Genomic DNA, 10,982 nt, shown 5'->3' with positions numbered 1-10,982 from the left:
ATCCGAACCCACGACCTCCGAATTACGCGTCCGGTGCTTTACCTCTGAGCTACGGCGACGGCTGTCAAATCTTCAGCTTTCGGGGGTATTTATGTTTACAAGTAACCTAACCTTGAGAGTGTTCATCAGCGCCACCCACGTTCATAAGCGGCGGACGTAGAACGTCCTGAGTTACCGCAGGTGTGACGTAGAACGTCGTCGAACGGAGAGGGTGGAAGCTGCGTGAGAACCCTCTTATGCTTCCTATGGCGTCAAGGCTGCCAGAACCGAGGCCCTCGCTAAGCAATTAAGCAAACAAGGGAAGGGGAATGTGGGGCTCGTTATAAATATGAAAGAAGCCAACAGCCACAGAAACCAAGGGGCACAGGGGATTTTTTAATTAATTTATTTATTTTGTGTTGTTGATCCCTTTAGAATATTACTGAATATGTTATCGCTTAAAGCTAATTGATTAGAAAAGCAGAAGAAAGAACAACCACATGTCGCCGGTGGGATCCGAACCCACGACCTCCGAATTACGCGTCCGGTGCTCTACCACTGAGCTACGGCGGCGGCTGTCAAATCTTCTGCTTTCGGGGGTATTTATGTTTACAAGTAACCTAACCTTGAGAGTGTTCATCAGCGCCACCCACGTTCATAAGCGGTGGCCGTAGAACCTCCTGAGTTACTGAGTTACCGCAGGTGTGACGTAGAACGTCATCGAACGGAGAGGGTGTAAGCTGCGTGAGAACCGTATTATGCTTCCTATGGCGTCAAGGCTGCCAGAACCGAGGCCCTCGCTAAGCAATTAAGCAAAGCAATGAAGCAAGCAAACCACAAGAGTAATTTCGCAATGTGCCCCCTGCGATTCGGCCGCCACTCGCAACGCTGGCGCAATCATTAACCTCAGGCTTAAACGAATCAACTCACAAAAAAAAAAAGTGAAACCCGTCGCTCCTCCAACAAGACAATGCGGCGCTAATTTGAGCTCAGCGTGATACAAATGACGAGGCCCAGGGCAGCCCAGCCACTCAAGCCAAGTACCACTTGTGTCTTCGTCTCGGAGTCTGCTGCCAGTTCGCAGTCGTTGCAGAGCCGAGAATGACGCCGCTCCCCGCAGGCACCGGCCCCAAATGCCTCGGCGTCTCAACCTGGCCGCTGCAAGTACTGTGTTCAACGCCACTATAGCCGCGCCCTAGCAGTGCTTCTGTGAGTCTCCTTTTCCTCACTCCTCTCAGGAGCTTATGTGATCCTTACAAAGTATCAACTCACGAAGAACCCCCGTGACAAGCAAAGCAGCGTTGCAGTAGGCTTGCGCTGCGGAAGTGGTGCAGTACTGAACGGCATTCTGCACAGAGCCATACAGGTCTAATAGGGAAGCACACCGTAAGCACCACAGTACTGAACGGCATTCTGCACATAGCCATACAGGTCTAATAGGGAAGCACACCGTAAGCACCACCTTGTTAAAAATATTGTGGATGTACTGGGGCGCTGCGAAAGATGATTAGTCGCTCCCTATAGTCACGGTCTTGTTTTAAAATCAGAGCAAACCAGGGAGTGGTGCCAACTGGTCCCATCGACACCATGTCGCCTCTCTCAGCTCTAGAACACAAGTGCGTTTGATCCCGTGCTGACCTCGCCTGCGAATGTACAAAGAGATCACAAACTTCAAAAACGGCACCAGGGCCATCGAATCACTCGACATACACGCCGTTTCGCTCGTAATTCGAATGCAAGAGAAAGAAAATCGTGCAAGTCAAAGGTAGGTGTAAGCAGCTAAAGCAGACTTTGCATTTATAGCGTGCCATTGAGGTCCGGCCGCAGATGACGACGACAGCACCAGCACGCCTGCCAAGCACGCGCAGACTGGATTTCATGGCTTCTCTGCTGAATGCCGACGGTGTGCTTTCCCGTTCCCGCCCGGCTGAGCGGGTCCTGCCAAGTATATTTGTGGAGACCCGACAACGATTTGCGTCTGCGATTCATCTCCCCAGAGTCATTGTGAAGCTTGCAGCACTGAAGATATAAGAAAGAATTTCCGTAACGCATATCGGGGAAATTCGCATCTCTGTGTCCACTCGCTTCGAGGATGGCGTACTTATATAAAGCAAAAAGTGACACCAGAAACGCCAGAACAGAAGGCAAGTCAAACAAGCTCGTCACGGCAGTGTACATAAGGGTTTGTTCATGCAGGGCTCATTCATATTCAGGAAGGGTCTTGGGACAGTTAATGCTGCATCTTTGCTGTGTGAATAAAACTGGCGCTAAATAAAATGCGAACCCAGCAAAAAAAAAGTGGCTGCTAATATCATATATGCTTGCTTCTGGAATCGTCGCCGCAAATTCCTCACGAGAAAATAGCTACGGGATTCTCCCCAAATTATCTTTTCTCGAACCACTGAGAAACAGTTGCCATTTCTGACATTTAACTTTATCTATTCGCAAAAGTCCCTCTGCCTGCTGCACCGGCTTGTGCCAGGCAGGTATATCAAGCAATCCGCAATTCCTATTCAAATTTTCAATAAAAATATATCTGGACTTGAAGTCTAATAAGCCTGCGGGATAGCACAGCAGGAAACGAAACCTTGCAGCATAGGTCTGGGCGCTACTTTGTGAAGGCACAATGAAGATCGCTCCTGTTTTGAAGACAAACTGCAATGCGCGCAAAAATTTCGCGACGAAAGTTAGGGTATAAAGGGAACGATGAGGGAGACTCCCATGCCCACCCAAAGCTTTTTTACTAGGTAACTTCGAGAAAACATTGCGAGAGAAAAACAATTATAGAAAAACCGACGAATAACCAGTTAACTGTTCACTTTCCCGTGCCAACTCGCGCGTCACGACGTAAATCGCTGCCTTTCCCGTTTCCACAGCACGACACAGTTGAAATTAAGTGTCACGGAATTTTACCTTTGGTCAGTTCACGATCACTGACTCCAATGTGGGGCGTTAGACGCACCAAGCAGCGCCTGTAGTCCTTTTCTCTTTCGAACTTGTAGCTTAACAAAACTCGCTGTGCGGCTTCCGCATTTAAGCACATTACGGAGGCGAAGCTGGCACATGAAAACCGCAACGCCGTTCGTGTAGTGTTCATGGCAGCCTCGAGGGAAATTACCGCAAAACTTGCCCGCTACCGTCCTCCCTCCCCCTCTTTCGTGCTTTCCTTGTCTACCGCTCACCAGTCTCGCTTCCCTTTCTCCCGATCCCTTTTCCTTCCTTCCAGTCTACATGCCAGGGCCGCAACAACTGGCGCGCTGCAAGAGCAAGCGCGAGCCAAAGCGGTGGCAGGCGAGCCAGTTGCAGTCAGCGCCGTCGGAGATGTATAGACCTGCTATCCTTAAGGGAAACGCGCTTGGGCGGCCAACCGCGTGTGGGGTCTGCCTCATTTGCACTGAATGAGTCTGGCCGCCGCGGTAGCTGGTGCTGCTGCTAGTGGCGCCACCATAAATGCAGCGCTACTGGAACCTTCTTCCGTACTTGCTTCCTTTGTTTCAAGCCCGCACACTTTTCCCTCTCACCCGCTTCGACTTCTCCCCCCCCCCCCCCGCCCCCCCGCTCTGTCAGGGAGCAGTTTTCCGCCATTTCTTCTTCCCTTCCTTCTTTCTTACTGCCAGAAAGAGTTCGTTGTCCAGAGCAAAGCACTTCCTACCGAACACTTCCCTCTCTTAGTCAATAGTCTTCTCTCTCTCTCGAAAATTCACTTGTTCACTGTTGTTTGCCGAGGAAAGCGAAGGGCAGAAAAGGAAGGAGGATTCATTTGTTTGCCTGTCCGTGCTGCGAACCCCGACCGTTAAACGGAAACATTCCGGAGAACGGAGAACACGCAGAGAGATTTGGATCTGGCTAGTTGCTTCTTTGCGGGTTCTTCGTATAGCGAAACTGGAATATACGAGCAGATGCTCGCGCCGTTGGGTCTGCCGCGTGGAATTTCTGGCGCGTAAAGTTCGTGCATGAGAGCGCTCTGTAACTTAACCGCAGTGTTCGCTAACAAGAGAAGCACTTCAGTAGAATTTGCGGAATGAGGAAAAGAAGAGGAAAACAAAACTGGGGTCATTTAATTAACTAAGGACGACACACGTAAGAGTAATTTCTGTGAAGGTCTCCGTTAACTTTGTGGATGTTAGACAATGCAAACCTGAGTAAAGTAAATCAGTGAAAAGCTTTCTGCACAGCAGACACACACGAAGATATTTTTCATATAATATCAATGAAGGAACCCGGAAACAAATACTAGCGCAACAAGCTATGTATTGCATCATGCTTTCTTCTTATGACGAATTGAGATTTATTCCGCACATACGTGACTTCACTTACACAAGCAGTTAGAAACGTTGAGCATCACTGCTTACGTCAGTGTTAAAAATTCTCCAGCCTTGGCTTCTGAGCCATCTTCGAAAGCTTCGCAAAATTTCTCTCTGTGTTATGAACGCTGGAAGAGCAATCACTTCTTTACATACGCCCTACCTAATCCTTGTACGTTCAACGCGATATTTCTTCTTTACTGATGGAAGCAACAAAAAAGGGAGGACGTTCTATCCCTTCGCCCCTGATTTACTTAAATGAGTACAAAGATTGTTTCTTTAAAGTCTCATTTCCATGAAACACAAGATGAAATTATAAATAGCGACAATAAGGTCCACTTGCTAATATGCGGTGGCATTTTTCACACTTGCGGCCCGTCTGTGATGATTGAAAACGACAAAAACGATGGCGCGCAAAAGATATCAAGGACGCCATTGAATGTTGTTGTTGTTGACCTCAGTAGACATGGAACATACCCATGCGGGGGATTGACCATTGTTGTGCATGTTGCAACCTGATCTTGCTTTAACTCCTCGCTTGAGCGACCTGTAAATTTTGTAAATTATTCAGCTCTACTCGATACTATATTTCAAATAAAATTTTGGTGCGGTCTATATTATATTATGGCAGAGTTTGTTATATATCGTGAGTTGACGACGTCAGGTTAGCAGTAATAGAGGGTAAGGATAACTTACGCATTACTGTTGTTGCTTGTGAAAATTGGAGGGGGCACTGAAGCACCACCTTAATGGTATTAAGCGATAGCCTTAATGAGCTAACGATCATATATACGGTATTTGTCATCCTGTACGTGAGATTCATAGATCCCTGGGAATCCTCATAGAGATCATGGCGCAGTGGAGCAACGGTTAAGCGATGCGCCACTCCCCTGTGATTGCAGGTTCCGCCATCGGTGCGTCTTGTGCGGCCCAGGTTGCTTGCTATTCCTGAGCGACCAATCATTCATTCAACTGCTACATGCCGTGGTGGGCAGTTTGCGCACTGTCCGATGGGCAGGTTGTGATGACGCCACAATGTCGCGTCATCTAGGTGGCCCACCTATGTTGCTTCTTTGAGATTTTTCGCTCAAAACGCCGACGACGACGATGCCGGATTTCCCGCGAAATAGGAGCCTTAACGCGCGTTAATATTTGTCCGCCGAACGACAAGGATAGAAGATCATTAGATGATTTTGATGCAGCGAGTCGGCACTCAGGACAGACTTCCTCATATAATGACTCGCTACCACTGTTGTGTAACCCTGCACGCGCCCGATGTCATTAAAGTTTTGGTTAAGAAAGAAGTTGCAAAGGCAAAAAAAAATTGTGCAAACATACAGATAGATTCAACGTTAAAAGAACCTGCGGTCACTAGAAGCGTTCGAAGTGCCAATGACAAGCATGTATTTATTATGCGATTTCCGTCTTTTCTTGATGTAAAATATACCGAAAAAAAAACACTAAAGACGGACAGAAGGACACAGAGAAGGGCTAACTCGCAACTGAGGTTTATTGCTGACTGCACGCAATTTATGCATGGCACCATGAAAAATATGAAACAAACAGGTCCCCTCGGAGGACGAGTCAAAGGTTCGAAACATATGCAGTACGTATCACCCATCGCTTGCGGAAGAGAAATTACGTAAAGACACTTTATCAATAGCCTTGCGTGGCGGAGACAAAAATTTAAAATCGCAATCTGCCATGGGAACAAAGGGCTGGCTGATACACTTAGTTGGACAGATACGTATGTGGTGAGATTCCATAATTTCATGGTCTAGCTGCTCGCGGCGTCTAAAAAGGATCGTTGTTCTAGCAAATAAAGCTGTGCACTTTTTCTTTTTTTCCCTTCTTTTCTTCTTCTTGGTTTCTACATGCGCGCTCAGAGAGATTGCCCTCTCTGTCGTCGAGTGAATTTCGATGTTCTGTTAGCCTCACATTCAGGCAGCGCCACGTTTGCCCTATATACACCGCTCCGCATGACAGCGGCTAGGCAAACATCGAAATCCAGATCAGTGTATCTGCCAGCCCTCTGTTACCATGGCAGATTGGGAATTTAATTTTTAAGTCTCCGCCACACGAAGTTATTTATGAAGTGACTTTACGCTAATTTATCTTCTTCAAGCGATGAGTGACATGTGTTGCATGTGTTTCTTTTTAACCTTCGACTCAGCCCCCGAGGGGACCCGTTTGTTTCATGTTTTTTACGGTCTCACGCATAAATTGCGTGCAGTCAGCAGTAAACCTCAGTTCGGAGTTAGTGCTTGACTGCGTCGTCCAGCCCTTCTTTCGTGTTCCTTTTGCGCTATATTTTACATCATGACGGTTCACCAACTCGCCCGGCTCTCGGCTGTACTTCGTCTCATTTCCATCTGCATGCATGACTTCTTTTGCGTTTTCGATTTTAACGCAGGCGCATGATTTCATCTCGGGAGCAGCCAAAACGTTTTGTTGTCTATGGCTCCATCTATCTGAACAGGCGCTATCACCTACAGTGCCAAAACACATTGCCGGAGATGAAGAGCCGAAGATGAAGTGGCGCCGGCATGTACTAATGGGCAAATTTCGAGGCGAAAGCCTTCAATGGCTCATACTGTCGTCCGGTAACAAAGCGTGTCACACGCGTTTAACTCGGGAACTAAAAAAGATAAGAGAAACCCAATTATTGCTTCAGATAGAGGAGGAAAAAGTGAACCTAGAAGCGAAGATTGGTGACTGTAGGTTAATTAGTTAATTAAATATATGCAAAAAGGACGAAATTGCGTCGAATTAGCGCGGACGTCGATATACCCACGGGAAATGTGTGGCGTCACATCCACCGGAAGCCATCCCGGCATAGTGACAATTGGCACGCAATGGTCGGAAAGACGTCGGATTTGTGTCAAATTAGATGGAGAAATGTGTAATTAAGCGTAATTAACACTAAAGATCCCCGAAAGATGTACGATTTGGGTATCGATACAGCCACGGGAATGGTGTGACGTCACATTCACCGGAAGTCGTCACGGCATAGTGTCCTCGGCTTACGCCTCTCAACACTTTAGTTGTCAAAGTGTCCGCGCAGTTTTTTGAGCTCTATTATGACAACGCTCTCCGTCGAATACCATGGCGACGCTAGTAAATTAATATGGTAGCGGTCGTATGTTTTTCACCAGCTCCACATTCATGTGGAGCAGGAAGGTGGATGCCAAAGAAATGCTTGTACATTAACAGAGTGCAGCGAGCTGTACTACGGAAAATCATAGTTGTCACATGAAGACTCAATAAGTGAGCAGATTAAGTCACGCACCGACCTCGAGTTGATAATATTTTTGATTATCTTATTTTTTATTAATACGGCGGTCTGTCACAAGTCATTAGCAAGGTGGGCATACAATATGCAAGTAAACACACGATGGAAACAACAAACACGCTCTTGAGATGTTAAAATAAAATTGTAAATCAATTATACAAAAGAATAAATCAAGAAACAGGAATGCAAAATACGCGATACAAACGCAACAACAATATAATGTGGTGGAAAAGATGTAACGAAACCAAAGGAGAGCTTCAAACATTTTAGTGACGGTTGCGATACTGCATCATTACTGAGGTTATTCCAGTGTGTCAGCGTTCTGGGGAAATAGGAATATTTATAGCAGTTAATTCTTGCGTTTAATGGTGCCTCTGAAAAATCGCACCGTTGCCTTGTGTTATATCCAGCTGAGTTCGATAAAATGTTGGAGGTGTTAATACTGTATTCGCCTTTGATCAACTGAAAAAGAATTTCAAACTGCAGATGCGGTTTCTACGAGAAACTGGAAGCAAACCACTTTGATTAAGTAGATTACTGATAGATGTTAGACTATATGAGTTGTAAATAGACCGTGCTGCTGTCTTCTGAACTCGCTCTAATTTAGCAGTGTTGGTGTTAGTGAAGGAATACTAGATTATATGACATATTCTAACTTTGGTCGAATAATGGTGTTGTATCGGGGCAAACGTACACTGGGGGGGGGGGGGGGGGGGAGGCAGTTGCGGTGACGTTATGAACGTGTTGCGTCAAGGATGGGTTATTGGAAATACGAAGCCCTAGGTATTTGTTGCTATTTACTTCAGAAAATAATTATTATTAGAAGTCAGCTAAATAGGAGAGGCTGCGTTTTCTGCGTATGCGCATGAACACTGTTTTGATGTAATTAACACACATTTGCCATCTGTCACACCAAAATAATACCTTCGGAAAATCCTTATTTATGTTGACTTGATCCCCGGTAGTAGTTATTCTTTCATACAACACAGAATTGTCAGCGTACAGTATGATTTAAACCGAGACATTGGATACTATGTCATTGGTAAAAATCAAGAAAGGAGCGGCCCAAGAACGAACTCCTGGGGAATGTCAGAATCAACAGAAACGATAGAAGAATTATTTGATGCCGCAAACCGGGCAGTTTTTGAGGTAAGCTGAAATACTTGCAAGTAGTGTGTCATTTTTATAAGATTACCTAGTTTGCAAAGAATTTTATGATAGGAAACTTTGTCGAATGATTTTTAAAATCCATAAATATAGCATCAGTCTGCATTCCTTCGTTTATTGCCTCTGCCAAATCACGTAGGGTTTCAACTAGCTTAGTGTTAGTAGAATATTCTCATCTAAAGCCATGCTGTTCATTAGTTAGAAAGTTATTTCGCTCAAGAACATCAGCATTAGGCTTATGAATAATATGTTCTAAATTTTGCATGCTGTTGAGGTTACTCATATCGAACGGTAATTTAGAATAGATGTTCTATCTCCACTTTTATGAATTGGCTTGATTCTGGCTATTTTGCAGTAAATCCTGTAATGAGCGCTCACGTAATGCCCAGCTGGACAAAAGGCATAAATAATTGGAACACCGGTCTGAATAACGCTTCAGGAAAGCGTTGTGAATATCATCTGGCCCATGAGATTTCTCGACATTAATCTTGAATAATAAATTGAGAACACCGGCTTCGGAAAACACAACATCTAAAAGTGAAGGTAAATTTGTGGTATTTTAGAAAGGGAGCCGTCGTCCTGCGCGAATACCGGCTTGAGATAATCGTTACAAGCCGTGCACACCAAAGAATCGTCACGCTCACACATGCCATTCACTGTAGTTGTATCGTTCGAACGTGGTCTAGGTGTTATTTGCCTACAGAATCTCCCTGGGGAGGTTTTGATGTATGAGGGTAGTCACGTAGAATAGCATATTTCCTTGTCGCGGACAATCTGTTCATTTAATTTTTTTCTGGTTGTTGATGAATGCTTGTTCGAGAACAGTTTCCCACACTTAATCTTCTTTTCATTCGTTTTAGTTTTCCTTGTGAGCGCAACGCCTCTCGTGTGATCCACGGGTTACATCTTGAAGTCTTTTTAGCAATTTTCGGAGCAAAACGTTCAATGCACTCAAAAGCGATATTTTTGCAAAAGAGCCATAAGTCATTCGCATTGCAGTTAGAATTTCTGAAGTTGTCATAATGAAAGTCTAGCATATCAATAATTGATTCATCATGAGCGCGGGCGAAGTTATGAGAGAAATGAACAGTGCCTTCGTGGTCGAAATTTCCACTAAACAAGGTCAGTATGACAGCTTGGTGATCAGAAATTCCAGTCGTTATATTGCATTCCACTCTTTCTTTAATAATACCCTTTAGAAAAAATAAATCGAGAAGTGACCCTGCGCCATTGTGAACTCCTGTTAAGTCTAAGTACTTGTAATAGACAAATGCAATGGACATATCAAGCATTGATTGTTCAAAAATATTAGTAGAATAGGAGAAGGTAGTCGAATCTATGCTTGGTAGGGTAAAATCTCCGGGGAGTATTAGCCTATCATTCAGTCTCACACAGCACTGCAAGTACTCTTTAAAGTTTCTTAGGATCTCAACGGAGGAGTTAGCTGGCCACTAAACAACTTCGAGAATATAAACAACATTATAATAATAAAATTTTAAAAAATATGCCCTCTACACCATCTGTATCAGGCATTTTGAAGATCTTTAATGAAGACTTGAATGATGTTGCTACTCCACCGCCTGTTCCATCTCGGTCTTTACAATGCACTCGGTAGTTTTCTGGGAGATATTCGCTATAAAATATGTTGCAACTTTCCCAAGTTCTGGTAGGCAGCTAATTTTATGTCATGAGCAAGAAGAAAACCCTCAAGTTGAGCAGTTTTGTTTACAATGTTTCAACAGTTGGCATTTATTAGTGTGAGCACTTCCTTCGCAACTGTACTAGGTCATTCACTCTTCTTAGCAATAGTATAGCCCTCATCCTTCTCTTTATCCTATCCAAACATTGCACCATCAAAAACTAGTTTATCATTTACCAGTTTTACTTCAGCGCTGTTAGCCTCCTCGTCGAATAGATTTCCCACAGCTTTTCTCTAATGTCATGAATTTGGCTGGAAAAGCCTTCTGTCACTGAAAAATCGGTACATTTCAGCTTTGAGCATGCCTGTAGTACTTTAAGTTTATCTCTGTAGTTCTGAAATTTCGGTATTACAGGCCAGCTCTAGTCCTTTCATGTTCCTTCTCACTCTGTGGCACCTTTCCACACTATTATTTTTTACGTCTAATTTCTCTTCAAACAGTCCTTTCTTAACCATATTCTGTCGGCTAACGCTATTTATTTGTCCTTCTCCTCAATACCGTAAACACGAAAGTGATTTCTACGGCTTCTGTTTTCTAAGT

General features: G+C 44.6%; 1 protein-coding gene and 1 non-coding gene across 3 annotated transcripts in view; one reads left to right on the top strand and one right to left on the bottom strand.

Annotated features, from left to right (window-relative positions):
• Positions 1 to 480: 480 nt before the first annotated feature.
• TRNAT-CGU (transfer RNA threonine (anticodon CGU)) lies at positions 481 to 552 on the bottom strand. The gene has a single exon. It is a non-coding gene; the product is annotated as a tRNA-Thr (tRNA).
• A 499-nt stretch (positions 553 to 1,051) lies between these two features.
• Positions 1,052 to 10,982, top strand: part of LOC149360726 (glutamate receptor ionotropic, kainate 2-like) — a 116,755-nt gene continuing 106,824 nt past the window's right edge. For both annotated transcript variants that reach the window (XM_089572499.1, XM_089572498.1), the window contains exon 1: positions 1,052 to 1,188. The gene's annotated coding sequence lies outside the window, so the exon portion shown is untranslated. The remainder of the gene's footprint in view (positions 1,189 to 10,982) is intronic.

This window comes from Amblyomma mixtum, chromosome 2, assembly GCF_055824585.1.
Source record: "Amblyomma mixtum isolate Tamu chromosome 2, ASM5582458v1, whole genome shotgun sequence".
Taxonomy (NCBI): Eukaryota; Metazoa; Arthropoda; class Arachnida; order Ixodida; family Ixodidae; genus Amblyomma; species Amblyomma mixtum.
This window is presented reverse-complemented; position numbering and strand designations above follow the sequence as displayed.